At 42.6% G+C, this 12194-nt stretch overlaps 1 protein-coding gene across 1 annotated transcript in view; it reads right to left on the bottom strand.

The window, feature by feature from the left end:
- LOC119647770 (anion exchange protein 3) overlaps positions 1-9568 on the bottom strand; it is a 115346-nt gene extending 105778 nt beyond the window's left edge. The window contains exon 1 of the mRNA XM_038048941.1: positions 9449-9568. The gene's annotated coding sequence lies outside the window, so the exon portion shown is untranslated. The remainder of the gene's footprint in view (positions 1-9448) is intronic.
- Between the last annotated feature and the right edge of the window lie 2626 nt (positions 9569-12194).

Genomic DNA, 12194 nt, shown 5'->3' with positions numbered 1-12194 from the left:
TAGGCTCCTGGCGAATTATTATTTTTAAGCCGATGAATTGCACGGACTGTTCCTTGTATACTTGGTGGTGGCAGTATTTATCCGCCGTCTTCAGTTGGCCGGACCTTCAACTCGCCGATGTTCTGGTTGTTCAGTAGTTCATCAAAGTACTCAACCCATCACTCCAATATGCCCATTCTGTCAGAAATCAGATTTCCCTCTTTGTCTCGGCAGGATGAACATCGAGGTGCGTAAGGCTTCATCCTGTTGACTTGTTGGTAAAACTTCTGCGCCTGGTGCGGTTGCTCCCTGTACTTTTCGAGTTCACAGACCTGTTGGTTCTCCCAAACTTCCTTTTTCCGTCTGTGTAGTCGCTTCTTCGCTAGCCAGGCTCGTATTAAGCCTCCGCGCGTGCCCGCGTCCTTTGAGAATGCAACATTACTCGGTATTCAGCATTCTTCCGTTGCATTGCTAGCTTAGGCTCATGGTCAAACCAGCCATTCCGACTCTTTTTGCGGCTGGGGTCAAGTATGTTTATGGCCGTATTTATGATAACGTTCTTCAGGCGATTGTGAAGATCGTTTGTTAAAGCTTCATCTCCAGGATCTCTGTTGACTGCGGTTATTGCGGCATCCATTTCCCTCTTATAGGTGTTGTGGAGGGCTGTGTTGTGGCTGGCTTCAGTGTTAACTCTCACCTGATTGCCAGACAACACAAGAAGGGTACGAATTATATTCAGCGTAAATCCGCTTATAGTTCGGACCAAAGCTTGGCCGGCGCTAGACAATTTTTTTTAAGGGATAAAAGGGAGCGTGCAAAAACCGCGAGCCGCTTCGGTCACGCTGCTCCCAGGGCAGAGGTGAGGCAGCGTCTGATGAGTTGCATCTGCCCTGGTGTGAAACCGTAGCCGCCTTCGTCCCTCTTTTCATATACCAGAAAGTTTTTACTTTTTCTGCATATATTGGTGAAGCTTATGTACATGCGATCAAGGGGTTATATCTGCTTTTCAGGGGAAGCTCATTCCTGCTGTTAGATAGCTTATATGGATGTAGTCTAGGTCGGGTGGTTAACATCTTCTTCTTCATAGTGGAATTACAGCCCCTCGCCTTCAAGTGCTCAAAATATTTGATAAATTGTTGGGTAATTCTTATTATACGGATCCCTAGTTGCTAGTCATTTAGCGTTGGACTGACAGCATTACCGACTCCAGGATCTACTTCATATAGCGGAAGCGACACTAACTTTAACCAACAGAATCTTCAACCCTTTTTGTCCGCTTGGTATTCTTAAGTGACTATCAGGATATACTATCATATAATAATACAGACCGTAATCTTGCTTAGAGCGCCTGTCAGTGCAACAGTGCCAAAATATCTGGATATATTCATAACTGGATTGACCAACGACAAAGTTACTGAGGCAAACAAAAAGTGCACTAAGCTTCGAAGTGTAAATATGTCCAAAAACCACATCGAGATTCGTCTGCAAGCAATGAAACATCCATGGTACGCATCCACAGTAAATAATTGGTTAGCTCTGCTCTGGTGTTAAGAAAGGACCAACGAAAAAGTGGAAACGTTTTTGAGCACTGTTTTGGATGTAATGCTATGCTCCCTTACTTTGTACTTTAGGGTGCCCCAGAGATGTTCGATGGAGTTCACATATGGGGACTGGGTCGGCCAATCTAACAAGACAATGCTATTCTCTCCAAACAACCCATTGTGGTAGCTGATTTGTTAAAGGGTGAATTCATTGTTAGAACTAACACCATTCGAGTCGGTGTTACTGAAAATGTTCGTTAATGGAGGCATCAGGACAGTTTCCAACTCATTTATATACTTTTCACTGTTTATCCGACTTTCACAAAAGACCGACTCCCCGATGGTACTGACACCCATACATTTTAACAGTATAAAATTGATTCCTCCGTGCATAACATTCACCGTCTCACAATCCAAATATTCTTCACCATCTCAGGAAATTACATTCGCCTGTAAAAACATAAAAATCACCTATTTTCCAATTTGGTCATCATTTTGATAACACTTAAAACACTGGACTTAAAACGTTTGCACGCGGAAGTTCAATTCGTCAGACTGCATAACATTCCTCGAATTTCCTGATGTGCAATGGTGACGCCGTTAAACCATTCCAAGCGATTCTTTTTGTCCTGCTCCAAGACCTACGGTTTCTCTCTGGCTACAGGCCCGTTAAGATCCACTTCTGCAAATCTCTTTCTTGCGGTACGTGCACTAATAACCTTTCTATTTTTTGGCAAATCCTTAGCAAGCTCAGACATTTTTTTTAAGATCCTTAATAGGCTTGCGAATAAGTTCCCTGTTCTGGCATGTCGCGTTTTCTACCCGCTTTTGATCTATTTGCGTGGCAGCCTGAGAGACTTAATTTTTCTCTAAAAAAATGTATTTTTATTCCTTTTGTTATTGAAAGTTCACTCATTTTACCATTTTCGTAACGTACTACAGGCGGACATGGAGAGTAAAAGAAAATGCGCGGAAAGTAGAAACAACCGCGCCTCCCGATGGGAAAAGGAGGAAGGGGCATTTGAAGGAGACTTAACTCAGGTACTCTCCCGTGTTCAAAAAAAGGCCACAGACAACTACACGCCGAGTCATCAGAAAGCCCTTTGCTTAAAATTAAGGCGGACTCGAAGGATGGAGTACCAAAAGAAAAGGTGGGGACATGAAAGAGGACTAGACCGCCAGCTCTGCTTATTAAGCCGACGGAAGCCAAAACATTTGCGGAAGTCCTCAGTGAAATCAAGCTCGAAGATAGCGGAACAGAAGTGTCTTCCATTCGAAAAACGAAGCGTGGTCCAGTTATAATCGAATTAGGTCTGAAGACAACAAATAAAGGTACCTTCCGGAAAGCAATCAAGGGCCTTCTGGAAGAGAAAGGTTTAATTTTGAGTCTGGAACCCACGCTCTCTGGAAATCCGAGACCTTGGCTGCTTTACAGAAAAGAACAAGGTAGAAGAGGCCATGGAACGCGAATCTCCGGAGGTAATCAATGTCCGGACTGGTATCACCACTGCGACCTCTCGAGGCCAAAAACTCGTTGTGTGGGAAGTTGCGGAGCAATGCGCGAGGAAGCTTCTAAACAACGGGAAAATCAGAACTGATGCTATAGTATGTAGGATACGAATCCAGGCCACCCCGATTAAATATTACAGATGTTTGGATTATGGGCACGCGTTTACGACCTGCCGGGGACCCAACAGTAGGGCAATATGCCGCCAATGCGGTCAGGCAGGCCATAAAGCGAACACCTCCAACGAAAAGGAGAGTTGCGTCCTATACTAGAACCGTGGCGCGTCTAATGAGAACATTGCGCACATTGCGGGTTCGGGATAGTGTCCAGTCTTCAGAGTAGAACCGGGAAGAGCTAGGACGTAGTCAACATGATTCGCATCCTATAAATCAATCTACACTGGAGAACAACCGCTCATGAATTGCTAGCGCAGTTCACTGCGGAGACCAAAGCCGATTTAGTGCTCATCAATGGACAGTACCGAAACAAGGACCCAGTTTCATGGCACCCCGACGTATCAGGTACCGCTGCCATCTGGGTTCGGGATGGCTCCCACCTTAGGGTTCCTGCCCAAGGCCGAGGGGATGGCTTTGTCTGGATTCGGTGTCTAGGGGAAGCGTTTTTCAGCGTATATCTAACACTGAATGAAACGATGCCGGACTTCGGACGCAGGCTTGATGCTGCGGAGGACGCTATCTTGGGCGCAGAGGGGTGAATCCTTGTCAGGGTTGAAGTCAATACCAGGGCGATTGAATGGGGCATGCCTAGACTCCGGCAACGAATTTTCGAAGTTTTAAACACCGTCGCCCAAGCTGTAAGCATTCCATTTGTAACCTTCGCGTCGGAGTCACTGGTGTCGGTGCTGGATGAGTAGCTAGTTCTGGAAGACTTCTGGACAAGCGACCATCAATACATTGCTTCCGAAGTGGTTGACACAAACTCTCGGTGTGCACCACCCCGGCGCTCTTTCTGTGCAGCACTACTTTGGATATACACTGCATAAGTAAGGCTTATGATTACCTATGGGGCGGTAATCTGGGCAGAAAAAACTGACCTCAGCATACAAGCAAGGGACTTACAAAAACTCAAAAGCTTGGCTTGCATGTGTATTAGTGGGACAATGAGGACTGCCTAACAGCACCCCTGGAGGTCCTTCGGGAACTAACCACTCTCCACCTGCGCATACAAATGCAAGCAAGGAGGGCAATCTTCAGGATGGTCGGGGGTATCAGCGAAGCGAGGAGCTCCCTAAATCGAAGAAAGATTAATATTCTTTATATAATTATTGATAGCAAGGGATAACATGAGAACAAAGTTTCACTTCGACAACAAGTTTGTAACATGTCGGCTTTAACCAGCAACTGATTGCTTGGTGCACTGACGGATGCCTTACAGCAGAGGGAGCAGGTGTCGGTGTTATTGGACCAACAAAAATGTACTTCGAGCCAATGGGTAAGTACACTATCATATTCCAGGTGGAAATATATGCAATAAACAGATTTGCATTCTTTTATCTTCAAAGGAACTACAGGGGCAGAAAATTACTATTCTCACCGCCAGCCCAGCAGCGATCTAAGCACTTCGGTCCAACCAGATGAACTCTAAACTGGTCCAACAAGGTCTGGATACTCTGGCATGGCCAGGCCATGCTGGTTTGGAAGGCAACGAAGCAGCGGACGAACTAGCCAAGGAGGGAGTAGAGACGCCTTTACACGGGCCAGAACCCTTCTGTGGAATCGGAAACGGTTTCATGGCTATGACACTAAGAAATGAAGAGGAACGGTTGAGGGAACTATACTGGGCGGGCCTACCAGGGATGGAGTAGTCCAGAGTGCTTATTGGGGGATCCGAACCCATGCGCACAAAGGATTGCTTGAACCTCACAAAAAGAATCTCCGAATCATAGTGGGAATTCTCACTGGCCACTGTCAACTAAACTATAACCTGGGGAAGCTAGGGATACCTACGGACACTGCCTGCAGGTTTTGTGCGAAGTGTGATGAAACCTCTATACACGTTCTGGGACAGTGTCCGGCACTTGTGCAAAGTAGGGCGAGGCATCTGGGAGAATACTTATACCAGATGCAAAGTTGAAAGATCTGGAAGTAGGGAATATACCAAAGTTCCTGACGGTTATAGACTTGCTGAGATACTATGATTAATAGGTATACTATAACCAGTAAAAGGGGCACAATAGTTCTTTAAGGACGCGATGCGACTTTGCCTTAACAGTGTAATAATAACTGAGTGAAGTAGGCAGGTGTGCTAGAACATTTTTTGCTGCATCGGGCTACTTTTCGCAGATAGTGAAAAATAATTTGAGAAACAGCTCCATGTTCTATGGAAATGCTTCCTACGATAGTTTGCTAACACTCGACGTGTGAGAAGAGTCATGCGTGGTCAATTATGCAGGTAATGTTGTGGTTCTTGTTGTTGGACGCACTGTTAAACCGGATCAAAGCAGCGTTGGTATATTGATGTAATGGACGAGCAGATGGATGATTGCTCATGGTGTGAAATTGGCGTTGGAAAAACGGAAGTAGTATGGGCTAATGCTCTTGGTAAATGGTGTGTCGTAAGAGCTTTATGCAAGTACAGCGACAGGGAGTTTTGTGACTGGCTGGCTGGTGATTAAAGGGGTAATCCCATCTTCCTTCTTGCTAAGAGACACAGACCAGTCTACGAGTGCAAAAGAGAAGACTTAAGAGAGGTGGTTGCCAGTGAAGAACGGCAATATACTCTGAATGAGTGGCAACTCTTAGGAAAACGAGTTGATAGGCAGATGAACTGCGCGGTTCATCAAAAACTTAGATCCGTGGTGGAATCGAAGAAAATAATGAGATTGATTATTTCCGCAACCAGCTTCTAAGCAGGCATAGATATTTTCAATGCAGAAGATTGGCAAGTCACCATTTCCTGATTATGTGACGCCAATCAAGTCTTTTTTAAGGTTTTGTGTAAAACAAAACCTTATTAAAATCGATTCAATGTCTGTCTGTCTGTCTGTCAGACGCATTTTTCTCCAAAACGGCTAAACCGATTCGAACGAAATTTAGTGGACAGATGGGAACTATGAAATCCCACGCATACAACGAGTGGCATAAATTTAGGTGGAGTTTAAGCGGGGGCCCCCATACATGCAAAGGGGGGATTCAAAAATTTTTTTCACCGGATATAGTTGTGTAGGGTATCAAATGAAAGGTCTCGATTTGCACTTTCCGAGACTGGCATTAGTTTTGGCATAAATTGCAAAGTGCGTGAGTAAGGAGTCAAAATGTACGCACTTGAAGTGAGACAGGACTCATTTTCGGAAACTACCCAACCTAAAAATCCGAGAAAAATCAGGGTGGTGCGTCTAGATGAAATCTAGGCCTCAAAATATGTCCCATTCCGATATCTGCTCAAATAAACTTGCTAATAGTATATTACTACTTTTTAGAAATTTACTGAAAACCCCCCTTAAGTTCATCCTAGGACTTCCGAATTTCGTACCAGCATAGAGGACAATATTTCGTATATACGTGCTAAATTTCATGGAAACCTGGCAATTAACACCAAAGTTATAGCAGTTCAAACTTAGCAATCTCGCGCGAATTTACCGCATGCAAAGCCATGCAAATCACATGCTGACGTCATAATTACCCGGAATAATTGACATTCGCGTGGAATATTAAAGTCACATTTATGAAGAATCTATTTATCTGTAGCTCTTTTTAAGGTTTTGTGTAAAACACTTATTTGAAATCTGATCTTCGAGAGATGTCCCATTCCGGTATCTGCTCAAAAAATTTACTAATAGTATATTATCAACTTTTAGAAATTGACTAAAAAACTCTCCTTAAGCTCATCCTAGGTGGACCAAATCGGCATAGAGGACAGTCTCATGCATACACATGCCAAGTTCCATGAAAACCCAACTATTAGTGTCAAAGTTATAGAAGTTCAAACTTGTCAATTTCGTGCTAATTAACAGCATCCTAAGCCATACAAATAAGATGCTGACGTCATAATTAACGAGAATAATTGAAATTCGAGTGAAATATTAAAATTCCATTCAAGAAGAATCTAATTCTCCCTAGCCCTTTTTTTATATTTGATGTTGGTTAAATTGTTGGCATTTGCTAATAATATTAAACTCAGAGTGTGAAGCGTATGAGGTTGACTATTTCAATACGGGGCTTTCCATCAAATGATTTATTTAAATTACTTTCTAAAAAATAGATGCCAATAGAATTTTTAACTATGTGACACGGAACTGTCAGGCTCACCGCTCCTCACATCTTCTTCTTTTTCTTCAACCTTCAGTTCACAAGCGGGGTCGGCTCGTCGTGATCGGTTTCGTCATTTTATTTTATCAAATGCTTGATCAGGATGTAATCGCGAGACCTTCAAATCCCCATCCATTGTATCATGCGACCATTGTTTTGGCCGGCTTTTTGGTTGCTTACCATTGACTTCGATGTTCTGACCAATACTGGTTGTTGAATTCTCGTTAGTGTGAATTACGTGACCACACCATCGAAAACGCCTCTCTTGCAGTTTTTCCACGATCGGTGCAAACCCATATCGATCGCGGATATTCTCATTTCAGACGTGATCAAAACGTGTCACGCCACCAGTGCAATGCAACATTTTCGCCCCCATTACCGCAAGACTCCGTTCATTGTCCTTTATAGACAACACTCAAACTATAGAGAGCGACAGACGGACGACATTGCAGTAAATTTTAGATTTGGACGTGCGCTGATACGTCGATCACAAAGAACACAAGTTGCGGAATGTCGCTTCATCCAGGTGGCGTTAATGCTTGAAACATTTCATTACGCAGTTCTCCATTCGCTGGTAGCATTGACTGGAGATATTTAAATCGCTCAGTTCTTTCAATGGCAGTAATCTGCCCCTCCAGATATTTAAATCGCTGAGTTCTGGCAATGGTGGTAACCTCCCCAGAACTGAGCGATTTAAATATCTCGGATCAATGCTATAAGCCAATGGAGAACTACGTTATGCTCCTCACATAGGGAAACACAAAACCTTTTATACCTGAAGGGTCAAGCTTCCGGTTTCCCGACTTGTTGTGAATTTTGAGATGGGATTCATCAGAAACTTTGTGGAAATACAGGGAAGCAATGTCCGGACAATATATTTTCAAAGCGATGCTGAGTAGTACAAATGGACCTGTGTTGCACATCCTTCCAGTCCCTCTTGTTTTGAAGTAGATTGAGGTGGACCATTGGAAGGACCGGGTGGGAGAAGTTTTTTTTAACTAACTTTTCTCCTCTGCCCAGCTGAAAGGAATCCCCTAATTAGAAGAGTCCCTTAAGCGGGAGACCGGGGAAGTTGGCCTGAAGTAATGTGTTAAACCGTTGTAAGCTTTTGGGAGAAGATGTCGCTTGACGTGTGCGGGGTGGTCTTTTGAGTGCTCTTCCTCACTAAGTCATCTTCTGCTGTCGAATCATAGTTTGATCTGAGTTTTATGTACGTTCTGTGACTATATGCTCACCAGTTACAGAAGAACTACATAATTGTAACGACATTTATTTGAAATATATTCTCATCAATTACAATTACACAAATAAATTGAAAATGGCTAGCATTATGCGGAGGAGGTATATAAGTGCAGCATCAAACCTATTTATAACTGGAGGGCATAGTTGCATTCTCTCCGAAAATCTGCGTAGGCTCTATGATAATTATCTTTCATTTATGGTAATTTTTCTGCCAATCACGCCGTTTGTTACTCTTGCGATCTTGCGATCTAGTGTGAAAGTACAACGATCATCGTAGTATAAATGGTGTCATCGACAAGTGAATAGGGTGTTCTGAAATATTTATGTATTGTGCAGATCGACTCTCAACATTTAGGAACTATAGAACCTTTCATACGTAAACCACACTAGAGCCACAAAAGTTACTTTACTACATACCTAGCTAGCTAGTAAGGTGCAAATAAACAGACCCCACAATAAGGCTTAACACGTGATAGTCCTATTCAAGTCTATTTTTCGTCACGCACTGTGCTACTTAGTAGAAGATCTAGTGCACGTAGCATAAAAAGTGATTTAGAGTCATGTGCTTCTGCGAAGGTACATTAAACCACATAAACTACTATTGACCGGCTTTGGATGTTGACCGTCACTATGGCAATAATCAGCACTAGTGGAAATAGAGGCAGTTGGCAAACGAGAATTCTGGTTCACCTTAAACCTGCGGCTGACATTGCATCTATTCGCATTTCACACAACAGATCAATAATTGTGTCTGCCGCTGTGACTCGCCTGAAGGACTGCAGTTGACACCTACAACACGGACACGGACTATGCCAAGGACTTACCGACAGTTAATTGGCTTGTCTACTTTGCGGTGGTTCCTCTGACCTCCGAAGAGAAATTGAAGAAGGTGGGGTTACCTCTTACCTTACTTGTGCATTTATTATGCGAACGTTGACTCCGGCTGCAGGTCGTTTCTAGTTGGAATTTTAACACGATACACCCGTCCCAACGGATCACTATTTTCCGCGAGCAATTACTCACGTTTCTGCAATAGACTTTCACTTTGCGTTTATATCGCGCACTATCACCGGCAAAATTATTCATAGACTTTTGATAAATGACCGGGCGATAAATTGAATTTTGTCACTGGCAACTAGTACGAGGCGAGTGCAAACTGAATAAGAAACACTGGAAATCAGTCCGAGGTGAACTCGGCACAAAAGGCAAAAACACATGCAAGGTACCACGCCGCAACTAAGCAACAACATGTAACGCAACTCCACAGGCTCAAATGGAACTCAACTCCGGGACCAATTCACAAGTCAAAATAGTGTCTCGGTGCTTGAGCGCTGAGTGTAACCACGGATGAGAGCCGGCGTGCACCCGAAGTGACTGTGAGAACGATACTGATAGGGGAAAGTTGACCCGTTTCGACCAATGAATCTATCTATCTATCTGAAGAAGAAGAGTCTCAGAAGCGTGTGAAATTAGTTTCTACTATCAGTGTAATTGCTTCAGATTTTTTATTCACCCTCAAACTATCTTGATAAACAAACAAAACCTTAAAAAGATACATATTTAGTTTACATACATATATATAATTTATTTACCATTTTCACTTGAAATACAAATTTTATCTATTATGGGACATATACCCACATTTCGGGAACCAGTTTCTCCCTTCTTCCCTGCCTCCCATAATCTAGTTAAAAAAATTCATTCATCTGAGATTCCTGTTTAGATCCTGGAATACTATAAGGTCAACGATAAATAAATTTTCGCCCTGAAGTAAAAATAAACAAAGGAACTTAATGTCCTTATCGATAGGAACCATCTAAACTGAGTAAGTCTTCAGTAAAGATCAGAATGACACTAATAAGAACTCCAGTAAGAACGGTACAAATGAAAGTTTTCCTCTAACATGATAAGGCTCATTGAAGCTATGAAGGAGTAGGAGTTCAGCTAATTAGGTATTCTACGTGTACAATAAGGTCGACTGGGACCTACCCCCCCATTCATGAGTCATATAACGTCCCTCATACGAGTACCTTCACTGTTTTAGATACTTTTTTTTGAGTGGATCAAATCGATAATGGCATTTAAATATTTCAGCTCAGGGACCATAAAAACTCCTCTCAAGAACAGCTTTAATTCCATACAAGTCCTATCTAAACAGCCATTTCTCCACGAAAAGAAAAATTAAAAAAAAATTATTCCTAAACCAGGTGCTTTTCCCTTATTTTCATCAGCCTGTTTTTAACCATTTCTTCAAGTTTTGTCACTGGGGTGGCCATTGAATTTGATCGACAGCCCATATGAAGCAAGGGCGCCTTATCGGCAAACAAGATTTCAAAATGTTCATGTGTGAGTGCCACACTTCAAAGTCGGCACAAGTTCCGACTTCATCCGACTCTCCCGTAACTAAGGGGAAACAAGATATCGATATCTTGAATGAGCACTGTATCTGGACTGAATTCTCTATGCATTACTGTGCATAGATAGATATTGGCCTTTCGACTATGCTGAGTACATTGTAACGTGCTCTGTATCTGAACGTAGGAAAAAAACTTGGCAAACATGTCATCATCATGATGTAGGCATCTGGGTCTGGGTGTAACATAGGTTCGAGGAGTATCTTATAATGATTTGTAAAAAAATATCGCAAGCCGGGTGCCCGTGGGTCTCTCATTGCGTATCAGAACACGTTTCAAGCCACTGCTTGGTCCGGAGCTGCGAAATTCTCTCCTTGGCTGTGGCCAATATTTGGCCGATCTTTTCTTTGAGGGTCCAAAAAAGCTACTCAGAAGAGCTCTGATCTGCATGTGAAATGCTGAGTTATCAGAATGAAATTATGCATGCAGCTGCCGGTACAAAATACATACATAATTGATATGTTCGCAAATAATTAGAAACACTCGTTGAATTAAAATAAAAAGAAAATGCTTGTTTTTGGGGTGAAAAACATGCCTTCAGGGCATGCGGACATGTGCTAAGGAAGCATGGTTTTGTGGTTTTCTTGAGCTTCCTCTGCGTCTGTGTTCGCAGTGCAAGTTTTCATATCTACAGTATCTGTAATAAATAAATATGTATGTATAAACTTTTTCATATTTATTTGAGAAATAATCGAATTCAAATGTGAGCCAAGAAATTCTCAATAGCGGTGTAAATATTCTTTCCTGGAACTCCTGCTTTAATTATGAATTAGAGATATCTATAACGATAAGCAAATCGAGTTGACCTTGTGGAGTTTCAAATACAAATATACATACGTACAATTTAGGAAAAATTATTTCCAATTATACATTAAAATTTAGGGATAAAATTCAGATAGAAAAAATTGTAACCTAATTACCAAACAATTCTTGTTACAAATCAAATTTGCCAGAAATATCAATTGTACGTACCCCCAAACTAGAGAGGCTAAGGCTCTCCCGGATGCATCGCCTCCAATTATCTCGCTGCAAAGACCGCGATTTCCGGTTAGAAAATCTTAGAATTGATCTGCAATCTGCTTCCACGCAGCATGGGCCAGTAGTTGGGTGAACTTAAAGAGGATCGTACCCTTCGCATTTACCTCAGCATCACGGATCACTTTCTTCAGGGCTAGGTTACAGAGGACGCATGATAGGGCATCCCCCCGTCGTAGACTATAGACTGGCTATGCTCTCATAGATG

This window comes from Hermetia illucens, chromosome 2, assembly GCF_905115235.1.
Source record: "Hermetia illucens chromosome 2, iHerIll2.2.curated.20191125, whole genome shotgun sequence".
Lineage (NCBI taxonomy): Eukaryota > Metazoa > Arthropoda > Insecta > Diptera > Stratiomyidae > Hermetia > Hermetia illucens.
This window is presented reverse-complemented; position numbering and strand designations above follow the sequence as displayed.